The 15911-nt window shown below is 50.9% G+C and overlaps 1 pseudogene; it reads right to left on the reverse strand.

Annotated features, from left to right (window-relative positions):
- Positions 1–11990: 11990 nt before the first annotated feature.
- On the reverse strand, positions 11991–13063 carry LOC123406181 (annotated as a pseudogene).
- Between the last annotated feature and the right edge of the window lie 2848 nt (positions 13064–15911).

Consider the following 15911-nt stretch of genomic DNA (forward strand, 5'->3'; position numbering starts at 1 on the left):
GAGATTTATACCTTCGCAGCGTATTGCCGAGACAGTGGACTTGGCAGGGTTGATGTGCAGACCCGTGGCTCTTCCGAAGTCTAGCAGGAGCCCATAATCTCTTCAATTTCTTCCTGTATGGGGTTTGCGAAGATGACGGCATCATCCGCATAAAGACTGAGCCGTAGCGAGATGTCTCTATTTGGCAGTGGCTGTAGCTTGTTCATCTCAGAGGCCCTACACAGGAGCCTGTGCATGGTGTCGATGGCTAGGATGAAAAGGAGTGGGGACAGCAGGTCTCCCTGTCGCAGACCCCTTTTGTGCCAGATGGGTCTGCCCGCGGCGCCATTTAGTGTTACCATAGACGATGTAGAGCTAAGGAGTAGTGCTATCCAATCTCGCCATCTTGCTGGGAACCCTAGATGCTGCAGAAGTTCTAATAGGTATTCCCAGGAGACGTTGTCGAAGGCTCTTGCAATGTCTAGCTTCAGCAGCAGCGCGGGGGTCTTCTTTCGGTGTAGGGTTCTAACGGCATTTTGTACGTAGAGGAAGCTGTCTTGTGTTGACTTGGCACATAAGAAAGCTGATTGTGCTGGCGAGATTAAGCTGTCGATGACCGTAGCTAGTCTTCTTGAAAGAACCTTAGCTATAAGCTTGGAGATCGAGTGAATTAGACTTATCGGTCTGTAGTCCTGTACCTCGGAGGCTCCTTCCTTCTTTGGCACTAGTACTATCGTGGCAGAGTTTAGTTTGGAGAAGTCTCCTCTAGTGAGGTGATAGAAGCTGTGAAAAGCCTCCATCACGTCTTCCTTGATTAGAGCCCAGCTCGTTTTGAAGAAGGTCCCCGTGAAACCATCCGGTCCCGGTGCCTTCTCCGAAGGTGATGCCTTGACTGCATCCATACTTCTCGTTCTGTGAAAGGGTTGTCCAAGCCTCTCCCATGAACTGATGGTAGTTGTAAGGAAGCCCAGTCTATTGTGACGGTGCGTGTAGCTGTTTTCCCTAACCCTTCGTTAAAATGCCTATAGATGACTTCCTCTTTGTGTTGGTGTGTCGTGGCTATGTCGTCTCCAGCCTTTAAAGTGTGGATGAAGTTTTTTCGCCGCCTTGCTCTCATCTTGATGTGGAAGAATTTTGTTCCCGCGTCTCCCATCCTAAGCCATGTAAGTCTAGATGCCTGTCGCCGTCGTGCACGCTCGACCGCAGCGAGTCCAAGCATACGCAACTTGAGGATTTTTCGAAGCTCAAACTCTGCATCTGAGAGACGCCTACTTTCTTGCGCTACATCGAACCTAAGCACTAATTCCGCCGCCAGGTGGAATTGCAATTTTGTATCGCTGAAGAAGGATTTGCTCCATATCTTTAGGTCCCGTGCCGTTCGCGTCATTTTGGTGAGGAGACGATGGAAAGCACAGGTAGACTGCACTGGTCTATTCCAGGCCCGTTCAACCGTGTCGTGGAACCGCGGGAACCCTGGCCAGAAGTTTTCAAATTTGAACACGGCAGGGCGTGTGGTTGCTGATGTGTCGGTGAGTACTAACGGGCAGTGGTCGGAGGTGGCCGTGGATGCCGCGTGCAGAGACGCAGAGGGGAATTGGCATTCCCAATGAAGGTTGCAGAACTTGTCGATGCTAACTAGCGTCGGGTTTTGTCGCTCGTTACTCCACGTGTAGCGGCGGTTTTTACATCTAATTTCCTTCAACCCGGTAGTGTCAATGGCCTGCCTGAACCTGCCCATGAGCCTCCTGTTGAGGTTAAGGTTATTTTTGTCCCTAGCCTCGTAAAATAGGTTGAAATCGCCGTTTATCAACCACGGCTCCGCAGGCGGTGGCGTAGAGAAGGATAGCTCGCGGAGGAACGCCTCCTTCCTGGCATCGTCCGCTGGTCCATAGACCGAGGATAGCCATAAAGGCTGGGTCTGTCCTAGCAGGGTGACCTTTGCAGTGATCGCAAAAATTCCTACCGCATGTGAAACTATTGTGGCGAGCTCTTTATTCCATAGGATTGCCGCCCCCCCGCTCGTGCCGATCGCCGGAAGAGCGATGCATTCTGTGAGTTGTGTTCCTCCTATCTCCTGCACTAGTTGTGGTGTCCATGCGTCTATCTTTGTCTCTTGTAGGCACAAAATTGCTGCTCGCAATGATTTTGCCATCGCGCACACTGATTCCCTCTTTGCTGGATGGTTTAGCCCTCTAACATTCCAACACATGATCGGGGGTAGCTTTTCACTCATGGGGTGAGCTAAAAAAACTCCGGTGACTATATTTTGTTGGGGAACGTCGCATGGGAAACAAAAATTTTCCTACGCGCACGAAGACCTATCATGGTGATGTCCATCTACGAGAGGGGATGAGTGATCTACGTACCCTTGTAGATCGTACAGCAGAAGCGTTAGTGAACGCGGTTGATGTAGTGGAACGTCCTCACGTCCCTCGATCCGCCCCGCGAACAATCCCGCGATCAGTCCCACGATCTAGTACCGAACGGACGGCACCTCCGCGTTCAGCACACGTACAGCTCGACGATGATCTCGGCCTTCTTGATCCAGCAAGAGAGACGGAGAGGTAGAAGAGTTCTCCGGCAGCGTGACGGCGCTCCGGAGGTTGGTGATGACCTTGTCTCAGCAGGGCTCCGCCCGAGCTCCGCAGAAACGCGATCTAGAGGAAAAACCATGGAGGTATGTGGTCGGGCTGCCGTGGAAAAGTCGTCTCAAATCAGCCCTAAAACCTCCGTATATATAGGTGGGAGGGAGGGGAGGAGGCAGCCTCAAAACCTAAAGGTTTGGCTGAAATTGGAGGTGGAGGAGTCCTACTCCAATCCTACTTGGAGTAGGATTCCACCTTCCCACTTGGAAACTCTTTCCACCTTGTGTTTTTTCCTTCTCAAACCTTATGGGCCTTAGTGGGAACTTATTCCAGCCCACTAGGGGCTGGTTTATCTCTTCCCATAGCCCATGAGACCCCTTGGGGCGTGACACCCCTCCCGATGGTCCGCACCCCTCCCGAAAACCTTCCGGTAACTAAATGAGGTCATCCTATATATCAATCTTCGTTTCCGGACCATTCCGGAAACCCCCGTGATGTCCGTGATCTCATCCGGGACTCCGAACAACATTCGGTAACCAACCATATAACTCAAATACGCATAAAACAACGTTGAACCTTAAGTGTGCAGACCCTGCGGGTTCGAGAAGTATGTAGACATGACCCGAGAGACTCCTCGGTCAATATCCAATAGTGGGACCTGGATGCCTATATTGGATCCTACATATTCTACGAAGATCTTATCATTTGAACCTCAGTGCCAGGGATTCATATAATCCCGTATGTCATTCCCTTTGTCCTTCGGTATGTTACTTGCCCGAGATTCGATCGTTAGTATCCGCATACCTATTTCAATCTCGTTTACCGGCAAGTCTCTTTACTCGTTCCGTAATACAAGATCCCGCAACTTACATTAAGTTACATTGCTTGCAAGGCTTGTGTGTGATGTTGTATTACCGAGTGGGCCCCGAGATACCTCTCCGTCACACGGAGTGACAAATCCTAGTCTCGATCTATACTAACTCAACGAACACCTTCGGAGATACCTGTAGAGCATCTTTATAGTCACCCAGTTACGTTGCGACGTTTGATACACACAAAGAATTCCTCCGGTGTCCGTGAGTTATATGATCTCATGGTCATAGGAACAAATACTTGACACGCAGAAGACAGTAGCAACAAAATGACACGATCAACATGCTACGTCTATTAGTTTGGGTCTAGTCCATCACATGATTCTCCTAATGATGTGATCCCGTTATCAAGTGACAACACTTGCCTATGGCCAGGAAACCTTGACCATCTTTGATCAACGAGCTAGTCAACTAGAGGCTTACTAGGGATAGTGTTTTGTCTATGTATCCACACAAGTATTGTGTTTCCAATCAATACAATTATAGCATGGATAATAAACGATTATCATGAACTAAGAAATATAATAATAACTAATTTATTATTGCCTCTAGGGCATATTTCCAACATATTTCGTTGGCCTTTGGCCCATAACAAACACCTCCAACCTAACCGGGGATCGTCGTCGCCCACCAATAGGCCCCAAGCTACGACGGCGATAGGATACGGCCTCGCTAACCTTACACAATGGAAAGAAACCTAGCTCTAACCGGCTGCCCGCCGGTCGCCACCGGATAAAAACGAAATTTACTCTTAACATAACTAGACTACGGCCTTCTCGGCCACTACGTCAGGGCCGGCCATGCGAGCCATGGCTGAAAGGGCCTCCCCGTCGAGGCGGGTGAGCTTGGCGATGACGGCGATATCGCTGTCCGAGAGAGGCTCATCGAATCGTCGGATTAGTGCCTTTGCTACATCCTCAGTCATCTTCTCCTTCGGCCCTAGCAGCCCTAGCTCCTTGACGAGACGGAGGGAGGCACGCTGCGCTACCGGGACGGTGGACGTGTTTGCTGCCTGGCGCGTGCTGTGCCTGGTCGGAGCAGCCTGCACTCTACTCCTCGGCGGCGGCACAGATCTTCTGGTGGGTGGCGCGGCCAGCAGAGGAGGCCTGCACTCGCGGAAGAGGCCAGGTGCCCTGCTGCCGCTAGCTTTGACGAGCTCAAGCTGGCTCACACGGCTGGTCACAGCACCCAGCTGGACCTCCATCGTGCGCGCGGAGGAGGGGGTCTCCCTGTTGAAGTGGCCGTAGTCGGACAGCGTGGGACTGAAGGTGTCTAGCTGCAGCGCCTCCCCTGCTGCCTCGAGCAGGGGCCCTTCGTCGAAGAGGAGCGGCTCGGCTAGGACGGCGTCCGCAGCCGCCTGAACGTCCGCCGCCGTGCCGTCGACAACGGGGGGGGGGGGGGTATCGGCTGCTTGCTCGCTGACTTGAAGAACTCGTCCACCGGGTCTTTTCCCGTGGTCTCGGCGTGAGACTCACGCGGCTGAGATGGTCTGACAGAGTGGGGTGGCGGAGGCCTGGACCTGCCCCGCGGTGCGTGGCGCTGCCTCCCGACCGAGACCCTCCTATCACCGCGGCGGCGGCCGGAGGAGTCCCGTGACCGGCGTCTCGGTGCTGGAGAGCGGCTGCGCTGTCGAGGAGCCGGAGGTTGTGCGTGGACTGCCGGAGCGTGGCTACGGCGGAGAAGAACGTCCTTCCAGGAGCGGTGTTCTCCCCCCCTCGGGTCACCATCCCCGTCGCCGTCGTGCTCTCGGCCGCTGCGAGCCATTCCCCGGCAGCCGACGCTGGCCACCGGCGCGCGTGCCAGACGCTTCATTCTTCCCCCATCTTGGCCGTCCTCGGTCCCCATTGTCCAGGACGCGGGCGCGACAGCCGGGAAGGGGGCGTCGTCGCCGTCCGAATCGGAGGATGGGAGTCCGCTCCGCTCGGAGTGGGAGGAACGGGGGGACGGAGGAGTCCAATCTTCAACGCGGTCGACGTGGATGAGCATGGAGTACTCGGCCGTCGCCGGAGGAGGAGCTACTCTTCTGTCTGGTGGGGAAAATCCGACCATCTCCTCGACATGGCCAGCTCCCCTCGGAAGGATCCCGAGGCACTGTTTGGTGGGGATGCTTCCGACGTCGTCGGTCCAAACCCAACACGCAAACGTCTTCGTGTGGCCTCGCTCGAGCGTCCTGCTGTCGAGGCGATCCACTCGGACCCTCCTCCCGAGGATCTCCTCCGCCCCCTCTACAGACCAGAGGTGCATGGGGACGCCCTCGATGACGACTCGGACATGGAGCAGCAGTGAGCCGAACGAGGCGTGGTCGTGCTCGTGCCAGGATGCGACGTTGAAGATGGCTCTGTCGACCCGGATGGATGCCCGGCGCAGCGCATTGACCTGCTGTGCCGGCTGGGAGAAGATCACCAGGTAGTGCTCCGGGTGATGCGCCGTGACGCGCAACGAGTGCTCGGGCACTGCGAGCTGCGCCTCCAGGGCCCTTCCCACCGCCATGGGGGATGAAGCGTTGACGCCGTCGGCGGCAGACAGGGTGACGGCGTGGCTTCTGAGGAAGAAGATGGCCTGGTCTACTGCCGGCGAGGGAACGGCCACCGAGCGGCTGTCCCTGGGCCGCCTCGCGGGGTCGATGTGGTGAAGCATTGCAGGCTTCGGCGGCGACATGAGAGGAGCGACCGGGGGCGGAGGGAAGCAGACGCGTGCTTGTAGCGGCTGCCCAGGAGCAGGCGGGCCTAGCCGGCTGTGAGCCGAGACCGGCGCCCCCGGAGGGAGACGGCGGCGAGGGCAGTTCCTGGCGATGTGGCCAGCTCTCCTACAGAGTATGCAGTGAATGGGGTCTCTGCACTCTGCCCTGCGGTGCTTGCTACTGAGGCACCGAAAACATCTTCCTCTGAATTGACTTAAGAAGGCCGGCGGGGCTGCAGCTCTGCCCGAGGGGCGGTGCTGCCTCTTATCCGCCCAGCGCTGCCCGGGGGCCGACGGGTCTGCCGAGGCAACGCGTCCCCTCCGGCGAGCCACCTCTGACCATTCCCCAACCAATCCCGAAATAGGAAGCAGAGGAGCGACTACTATGGACTTGAGGCGACGGGACGGCAGGGGCGTCACAGCGCCAGCATGGTCCGGGCGCGGAGCATTTACGCTGGGTCGTGGGGAGCGCAGCCTCGGCCGGTCCGTCGGCTGCAGGGGTGCAGAAGAGGGTGCCGCGCCGGGATCGGCTTGGAGAAGGGGGGAGCCTTCCTGCGCCGAGTAGGAGCATTCCCCCCGCAGCAGGATTCGCGGCGGCGCGGGGGGATTGCGCGGGGACATTGATGCCGGAGAAGCCGGAGGGGATGCGTCCCATCCCGCGGATCCCGCCCCTTGCTTGACGACAGCGCGGGCAGGCGAGGGACCGGCGGATCTTGGCGCGCAGCTCGGGGCCATGAAGGCTGGTGGGTGGCCGCCGCGGCCGGAGCGGCCCGCGGCGCGGAGGGGGAGGGAGGGGCTCGCTAGTTCATGCCTGCGCGGAGGGGGAGGGATGGAAGAATCTCGACCCGGTTTTCTTCATTTGGCCGCCTCCCTATGTGTATTATCCCAACCGCCTCTATTTTATTTCCTCACGTACCCCAAATTTTGATTGCCTACATTTCAAAAAACAAGCTTCCGAGAGCGTCTACAGATGGACTTAGCAAATATGACCCTTTAAATATCTACGGACGCGTCCGGTCAATGATCGAGCCTGTTTGTTTTGAACCCTTATTTTTTTGTCTGTGCAACCGAACTTCTCATATTTTCTTCTCATATGTCTGACCGTTTGCATCTGATTGGTGAAAAAGAAAAGAGAGAAAGAAAATAATTAATAAAAAAAGAAAAGGTGATCTGGGATGGAGTCGCGTCTTACGTGACGAACTGACTGAACGTGCCTGAACGCGTCGGCATACCTTTATATCATTCCCAGATTTTAGATGGATATGAAGGGGTATCGGTTAGTCCAAACATTTTAAAAGAAAGGGAGAGGGAATTGGGTCAATTTTTCTTGACCAGACACTAACAGAAAACGCGTTTCACACGTTTGAGGAGAATATAGGGAGGCCAGCTATTGATGCTCTGATAACCTTTTTTTTTTCTCAAGAGACATTGGAATTACAAATCCGTTTATTAATACTTGCTTTTGTGCAAATATATGATAATAAATACATCTAAGATATAGGATGATTCGTATCCTACATCACCATCCTTTTGAGTTTGTTATTAAAAATATTTGAGGAAAACAAACATGGCTCTATTGCATCTCGCAAAAAATACATAGCTTTGTTGTCTTCTATTTGTTGATTTAAAAAAATTACAAAGTTAAGTCTGCAAATAAACAAATAGGCAACACAAACTTAACAAATGGTAAGTCAACAACTTCTCTAATAGGAGAGGATCCCGTGCCCCCACATTGCCCACCTCTCGAGCGACTCGAGTGACGCACCAAACCCTATCCGCTAGGCCGCCATCTCCATCCTCCCCTTCCTCCATCGCCATCAGAGGACGCCACGGGACATACTTACTCATTTCTTATGTAACGGGTGTGCGATTTATATCGCTGTATAAAAAAATGCAATATTGTATATTTATTTTTTGCATGTTATGAAACGATGAAATTTCCATGCCAATCATGTGCAATTTTGTGTTCAATTTTTTATTTTATGCATTTTTACATTTACTTTCTTCTTTTAGGTAATATCAACGTCCTTAATTCATTCTTTCTTAGAGAAAATTATGTTTGTTTTTAGTTTTGTATTAGATTTTGTTTTAGTTTTTGTTTACCGAGTGTTGAATGCATGGAGTTCTTGTTGGAGAACGTCGCATGAGAAACAAAAAAAATTCTACGCACACGCAAAACCTATCATGGTGATGATCATCTACGAGAGGGGAGATCGGATCTACGTACCCTTATAGATTGCTAAGCGGGAAGCGTTAAGAAACGCGGTTGATGTAGTCAAACATCTTCGCGATCCGAATCACAAGCGTCCCACGAACTCCGTCCCGATCTAGCGCCGAACGGACGGCACCTCCGCGTTCAGCACAAGTACAGCTCGATGACGACCTCCGCCTTCTTGATCCAGCAAGAGGAGCGGAGAGGTAGATGAGTTCCCCGACAGCACGACGGTATGGTGGTAGTGGTGGTGAACTAATCCAACAGGACTTCACCAAGCTATGTCAGACTAATCTAGACGAGGAAGACGATCTATGGAGAAGAGAGAAACATGTGGCTTTTTTTGGTGTTGTTTGTCCTCAAAACCTTCACTACACATAGGAGGAATAAGATGGAGGGTTGCCTGGCCTCCTACTCAAAGTAGGAGGGCTTCGGCCGAGCCAAGGGGAGGAGTTGTCGTTGGAACGATTCCGACATTAGAGAGGGGTAGGATAATGGAGGATGATCTATCGAAATGCAAATGGGTGACACGGTGGTTTTAACTAGTTCAGGCCTCTCAAGATGAAGATAACAACCTTACGTCTCGTGCTCCGGAGAGGCTTTGCTTATCTATCATGAACACAGAGTTACATGGTGTATTAGAGAGAGAGAGAGGGGGAGAAGAAAACAGAGTTACATGCCGCATGAGTGGGTGTATCATTGTTCGGAGGCAGAGTGGAGGATCTCGGATCACCCAACACTGGCCCCCAATGATGGTGTTGCCCGTCGTGCGGTGACTCAAGCACAATGAGCCGCGCTGCCGCATCCTCCACATGGAATTGGAGGAGTGAGGCCGAGGCCGTGAGGGACTTGGTCGTCTTGTCCATCGCCTGCTTCCATGCTTGGAGCCCCTTGAGTTGCTATACAGTGGCATCCAACTTGGCGCTGGTCGCAACCCCTTGATCCTAGACCATCCCCATGGCGGCGGAGATTTGCTACTCCACAACGGTCGGGCTTCGCTTCTTCGAAGCCAGATCGACCAACGGATCAGTTGTTCCTGTGGAGATATAGGATTTACAGAAGCAACACGAGGTCGCCACCAACCACAGACGGAGTGATGGATCAAGCGTCACGTGTGGTGGATCGAGAGGCTACTGATACCATTTTTTATGCACCAGCTAGGGTTTAAGGATCTCTCATACAATCCGGATACAAGTTGGACAGAGGTACGAGAAGAGGGGAAAGGTTACACAGAGAAACTATTTCAAAAATATGATCTTCGACTCCCCTTTCCTCCTCCATGCTCCTATTATATTTTCATGCACGAGGTTCTTCCTCACATGTTACGCTCCAGGCCCGGTCCAGACGTCGACAACGGCGAGAGGCCTTGGGCCATCTGCCAGGCATGGGCCACTTCATAACATAAATGAGGAAACAAAACGGACAAAGAGAGCTAGACGAGAAAAAGAATATTAAAAAAAGGTCGTGATAATGTCCATACGTAAGTTAGGATTAACAACAACCCACACGCTCAACGATCACATGTTGCGCCACGTCATCGCATGCATGCATAAGTAACAAAACTGATGATGCTAAGAGTAATCTTTTGTGTTTTTAGTTTTTAAAATGTTTTATCTCTTAAATAAAGAATCCGATTGAAAAATCGTTTTCATCATTAAATCTGTCGCGACGAGATCTTCGAAATTAGATCTCATATTGATATGTTTTGAAGATTTTTTTGAGGGGTTAAAAATTGCCATGTCTATTGCACATAAATTGCCATCATGATAACACTGAAGTTGTCATGATATATTTTAACTACTTTTTCTTCTACGTTTAAAATAAACTTTAACATGTTATAAAAAAGGAAATTAACAAACTAAACTTGTCATGATGAATTATTAAAACTTGCCATGATCCATGAAATAATTTTAACATGGTTCTTAAGTAAAAAAGAAATATGTTATCAGTTATTTTCAAAATGCATGATCACTTGCTAAAATTTGCCATGAACCATAAACTAAAGTTGTTATGATGAATTACTTAAATTTGCCATGATACATGCGTTAAAATTTACGATGGTTCATATAAAAAATGCTTTTCATGTTTAGATTACTAGAATTGCCATGATATATAAACTCAATTTGCCATGATGAATTACCAAAAGTTTTATGATCCATGAATTAAATTTGTTGTGGTTAATTACTGAATTTTTTCATGACCAATTAATAAAAATTATCGTAAAAAGTAGTTGAAAGTACAATTATAACTTTAAATCTAGAAAATAAAAAACTAGATGAAAAATGCTGTGACAACTTTATTATAAACCCTATAACAACTTGAATGTAAACATGTGGCAACTTGTAGCCCCTCAAAAAAAAATCATCGAAACATATCAATATGGGATCTAGTTTTAAAAATCTCGTCGAGGCGGATTTAATGGTGAAAACGGATTTTTAATTGAATTTTTTATTTAAGAGATAAAACATTTTAGTCTAAAAAATAAAAAGATTTCGTTAATGTTATATGTTTGATGTGGCAAGATGAACGGTTATAGAACCGTTTGAACCATGTTGCTTCGTGTCATAAATGTGGATGCTATTATTTAGGTAAAAAAATCCAACTAGGATACACGACCAGCCAGATTAATGCGTCTTCACAAAAAAGTTGTGGCCCCGATAACAAAACAATAGACACGAGAATTGAAAGAAAGGAAAACACGGATCTTGACACAAGGATTGGACGAACTAAAAATCGAATGAAAGAGGATAGATTTCATCTGACTAAAAATTAGCAAATCTATAAATATGTGAAAAAGCTAACGTCCACATTTGTGGCACAAGCAACATGGCTCAAACGCCTTTATTATCATCCATTTTGCCACGTCAAAACAAATGACATCAACGAAAATCTTTTTTGATTTTTGGCTTAAAAATAGTTTATTTCCTAATTTAAAAATGCAATTAAAAATCTGTTTTCACTATTAAATTCGTCTCGATGAGATCTTCAAAAGTAGATCTCATATTGATGTGTTTCGTTGATTTTTTTTTTTTTATCAAAAGTTGTCATAATGTTTGCGTAATAGTTGTCACAATGTTTACACTAAAGTTGTCATGACATGTTCTATCTATTTTTTTTATATAATATATCAAAATTTACTTTTAAAGGTAGAAAAAAATAGCTAAAACATAGCATGACAACTTCAATGTAAGCATCATGACAATTCATGTGCAATAGAAATGACAACTTTTAAGCCAAAAAAAACGTTGAAATATATTGATATGAGATCTAGTTTCGAAGATTTCGTCACGACGGATTGAATGGTGAAAACGAATTTTTAATCAAAATTTTTATTTAAAAGATAAAACAATTTAAAAACTAAAAATCGAAAAAATTCCACATACATACATGCGGTGACGTGACTGTAATCTACTCCCTCCGTTCCTAAATATAAGTCTTTTTAGAGGTTTCACTAGGAGACTACATACGTATGTATATAAACATACTTTAGAATGCAGATTTACTCATTTTGTTTCATATGTAGTTTTCTAATATAAACTTTAAAAATATTTATATTTAAAAACGGAGAGAGTATGTGTTATAAGTGTGTGGACAGATGTTTCTGCCATCACAAATGTGGATGTTATCAGCGTCCTGTATGACGTTTAGGAAGGTTAACTCGAGTAATTAACAAGCCGGACCAGACAAGGCAGCCGCCGTGTCCGGCGCGCTGCCGTGCACGAACCTCCGCACCACTCGGATCAGCTCGTCCGCCGCAGCTCCCCTTGGCTCGTAGACGAAGAACACGTGCTCCTGCCCTTCGAACTCCACCAGCTCCACGGGTTTCCCCATGGCCTTTAGCCTCGCGACGTAGTCCGCTGTCCGGTCACGCAGCAGGTCATGCTCGGCGTTCAGCACGAGCACCGGTGGGAACGCGACGTCATCGAGCGGCGCGCTCTCGGGGCCAAATGGGTTCGCCGCCGGGTGGTCCCTCGTCGCCCCCGCCGGCAGCGCTAGCCGCCACATCTGGTCGAAGAGCGCAAGGCCCATGAACACGTCAGCAGGCGAACACGCCTCCGACGCCATCCTCTCCTCCCCGCCGAAGTACGGACCGAGCAGGACACACCCGACGATACGCACCGGGTTTATATCGAGGCTGCCAGAGCCGTACCGGACGGCGATGTGGTGAGAGATGTTGCCACCGGAAGAGTCGCCCCAGACGAACACTCGTTCGAAGTCGGCCGACTCGGCGAGCCCCGCGTCGGCAGCGGAGCCGGACACGGCGTGGCGGCGTAACCACAAGAGGACGGTCTCCCCGTCGTGGTGGGCCGCGGGAAGGCGGTGCTCTGGGGCGAGGCGGTGGTCCGCGGAGAGCACGATGGCCGCGAGGTCGTGGGCGATCCGAAGGGCGACGGCATGGAAGCTGGGGTGCTCGAAACTGGCGATGCAGAAACCGCCGCCGTGGAAGTAGACGAGCACCGGAAGCTTCTTGCCGCCTCCGCCGGCAAGGCCGATGGATGTCGTAGGCATGTACATGCGGAGCCGGAGGCGGTGGGACTCGTCGTAGACAACGTCCTTCCACTCGACGGGCAGGTCGCCGCCGACGTCGTCATGCACCGGGGGATCAGAAAGGAAGCTTCGCGTGGGACGCGTCACCGTGCCATCGCTGAGGAGCTGCGCACGGCGCCGAGGCAGTCCTCGACCACGTGAGGCGGCAGCGCCGAGGCTGAGACGGACGACGAAGATGACGACGACATAGTTTAGTTGAAGCTAGCGCGCTGGTGGCCAAGTGAGCAAGAGCTTTATATGGCACTATGGTTTATGGTGTACAACTACAAATGTTTGCACGTAAATAGTGCACCGTGAAGATAAGAGCATCTCCAACAGACCCGCAACACTCCGCGCGCTAAAAAACAATTTACAACGTCGGAGTTATCTGTTTTTGCGCGCAGCGGAGCTCTGACTCCAGCGGCCGCTGAAAAAATTGGGCGCGCGTCGCCCTCTAACAGACGCACTAAAAAATTAGTGCGCCACAAATATATCTACAACAAACAGGTCCCTAACATTTACAAATAAGTTCATTTGATCAAAACAAAACCGCAATTAGGTCCCCAATCGTTGGAACAAGCTAGCTAGCTGATGATCGAATCGAAAGCGTGCTGATGGAATTAGCAAGCTACGCACGCGCCGCTTGCCACCGCACGCGAGCTAGCTTGGAATCGCAAGCTCCGCATGCGCCGCTCGCCTCCGGCCACCGCACACGCTCCCGGCCGGCGAGCTCGAGGCGGCGAGCTGCAGGAAGGCGGCGAGCTCGAGGCGGCGAGCAGAAGGGCAGCGACGGCTCCCGGCCGGCACGCGCTCCCGGCTGACGAGCTCGAGGCGACGAGTTGCAGCCGGCGAGCAGAAGGGCAGCGGCGGCTCCGCCCCGTGCCGGGACGAGCAGAGGACGAGCATGCAGGAGTGGTGGCGGCGAGCTTTGGCTGTAGCGACGAGCTCGAGGCGGGACGCGAGGGAGCGGAGCGAGTCGGAACATTCAGCGCACTGTACGCCGCGCATTAAATATCCCGCGTGCTATGCCGAAAGTCCCAGTGCGCTGGATAGTTTTTGCAGCGTGTTGAGTTTTGGAGCATCTGTTGGAGAACTTTTTTCTTCTCCCATGCGCTAAATTAGCGGTTTTTTCAGCACGCCCCTACTTTTAGCGCCTCTGTTGGAGATGCTCTAAGACGTGTTGACTATCCATGGAAAGACAACACTGTGGACTTCATATGTGGGGCCTGCATATACATGGGCAGTTAAAGGGCTCATTCACTCGATTTTCAAAACATAGAAATAACAAAGTGAAAGGATTGAGATGGCCTCTCCACTTCAATTCCTAATTTCTAGGACGAAATCGCGCGCTCCAACGGACGTGGTAAAAAAGCGCGCGTGCAAACTTTTCGGCGCGCGGAAGAAAGCGGGCGGCCGTGCGTTAGATTTGGCGCACCGCTTTCAGCGCGCTATAAAATGCCGCGCCCGTCACGCGGCTGCCCACAGCCACGCGCCTCTCCCTTGCAGCTTCTCGCCTCTTCCTCTACCTCTCCCTCGCCGTTCCTCGCCGCTCCCTCTGCCATTATGCCGCCGCGCCGCCGTTCATCCTCGGGCTACCGCGGCGTCCGCGAGTGCCCCTCAGGCAGCTACTACGCCGAGATCCGGTCCGGCGACGTCCGCCTCGGCCTCGGCACGTTCGAGATCGCGCACGAGGCCGCCCGCGCGTACGACGCGGCGGCGTGGCGACTAGGAAGGCCTTGTGCGCAGATGAACTTCCATGGCGTCTACACGCGCGAGCAGGCGCAGGACCTCGCCCCCTCTCGTCTGATCACGGAGCAAGACCGTCAGGAGCACCGTCGGCAGCAACGCCGGCTCCTCGTCGCCGAGGAGGATGAGCGAGCCATGGCGGAGTGGCGCCAGCACCACCCGGAGGACGTCGCCGCCGATATCGCCTACTCGGCGGAGAGGACGGCAAGGCGTCGCGCCGAGCGACATGACAGGCTTCGACGCAAGTTACTCGCTGTGTCGCAGTGCGGGGCCGTCCAAAGCGGTTTTCCGTCCATCTTCACTTCCGACGATGAACGTTAGGAGGACACGTTTTTATCTACCTCGGACAGCACCCACAGTGACGACTCGGAGTAGTTTTATCTATATATGCTAGTTTTATTATCTATGTGTTGAACTAGTTTTATTATCTATGTTTGAACTAGTTTTATTATCTATATGTTATATATTATCTATATTATCTATGTTTTATTATCTATATGTAATATATTATCTATATTATCTATATGTTTTATCTATACGACAACAATGAACTATATGTGTGTTGGAAAAGTTTTGGGTGTTATTTGCAGCGGCTGCTGGAGCGCCGCACGCGCGCTAAATATGTTGCGACCGCTGGAGCCGGCGCTCGTCGGCGCCCTAAAAAAAGCTAAACACGCGCTATAAATCAGTTTTTTGGGCGCCGGTCGAAGCGCGCCTGTTGGTTAGAGCATCTCCAGCCGTTGGACCCCCCAAATGTGTGAAATAGCGCCGCCTAGGGATCCGCCGGCACTAAAAACAGCGTGTTGGGCCAGCCGCCGATTTGGGCCCAGCTTCGACGTCAAATTGGCCCATTTTTATCCATATTCGACATCCTTCAGCACAAATTGAACATTAATAGTTATTTTTTTGTTACATAGTTCATCACATAAATAAATACAAATCAAAAAATAGTTTAACAAGTCAATACAAATCAAAAATAGAGCTAGGCGTTGCCCTTCAGCCTCCATAGGTGCTCCACCAAATCGTGTTGCAATTGTTGATGCACGTGTTGGTCTCAGATCTCCTGATGCATGTTGAGGAAGGCAATCCAGCTTGCCAGTAGCTGGTGATCAACTTTGGCAAGAGGACCTTGCGTGTAATATGGTTTGGTGTCAAACACTCGCTCCTCCTACTCGCTCTCAATGATCATGTTGTGCAAGACAACACAACAAGTCATGACTTCCCACATTTGATCTTTCGACCAGGTGTGAGCGGGGTACCGGACGACACCAAAACGAGATTGAAGCACACCAAATGCCCGCTCGACATCCT

The sequence above is a fragment of the Hordeum vulgare genome, chromosome 6H, assembly GCF_904849725.1.
Source record: "Hordeum vulgare subsp. vulgare chromosome 6H, MorexV3_pseudomolecules_assembly, whole genome shotgun sequence".
Taxonomy (NCBI): Eukaryota; Viridiplantae; Streptophyta; class Magnoliopsida; order Poales; family Poaceae; genus Hordeum; species Hordeum vulgare.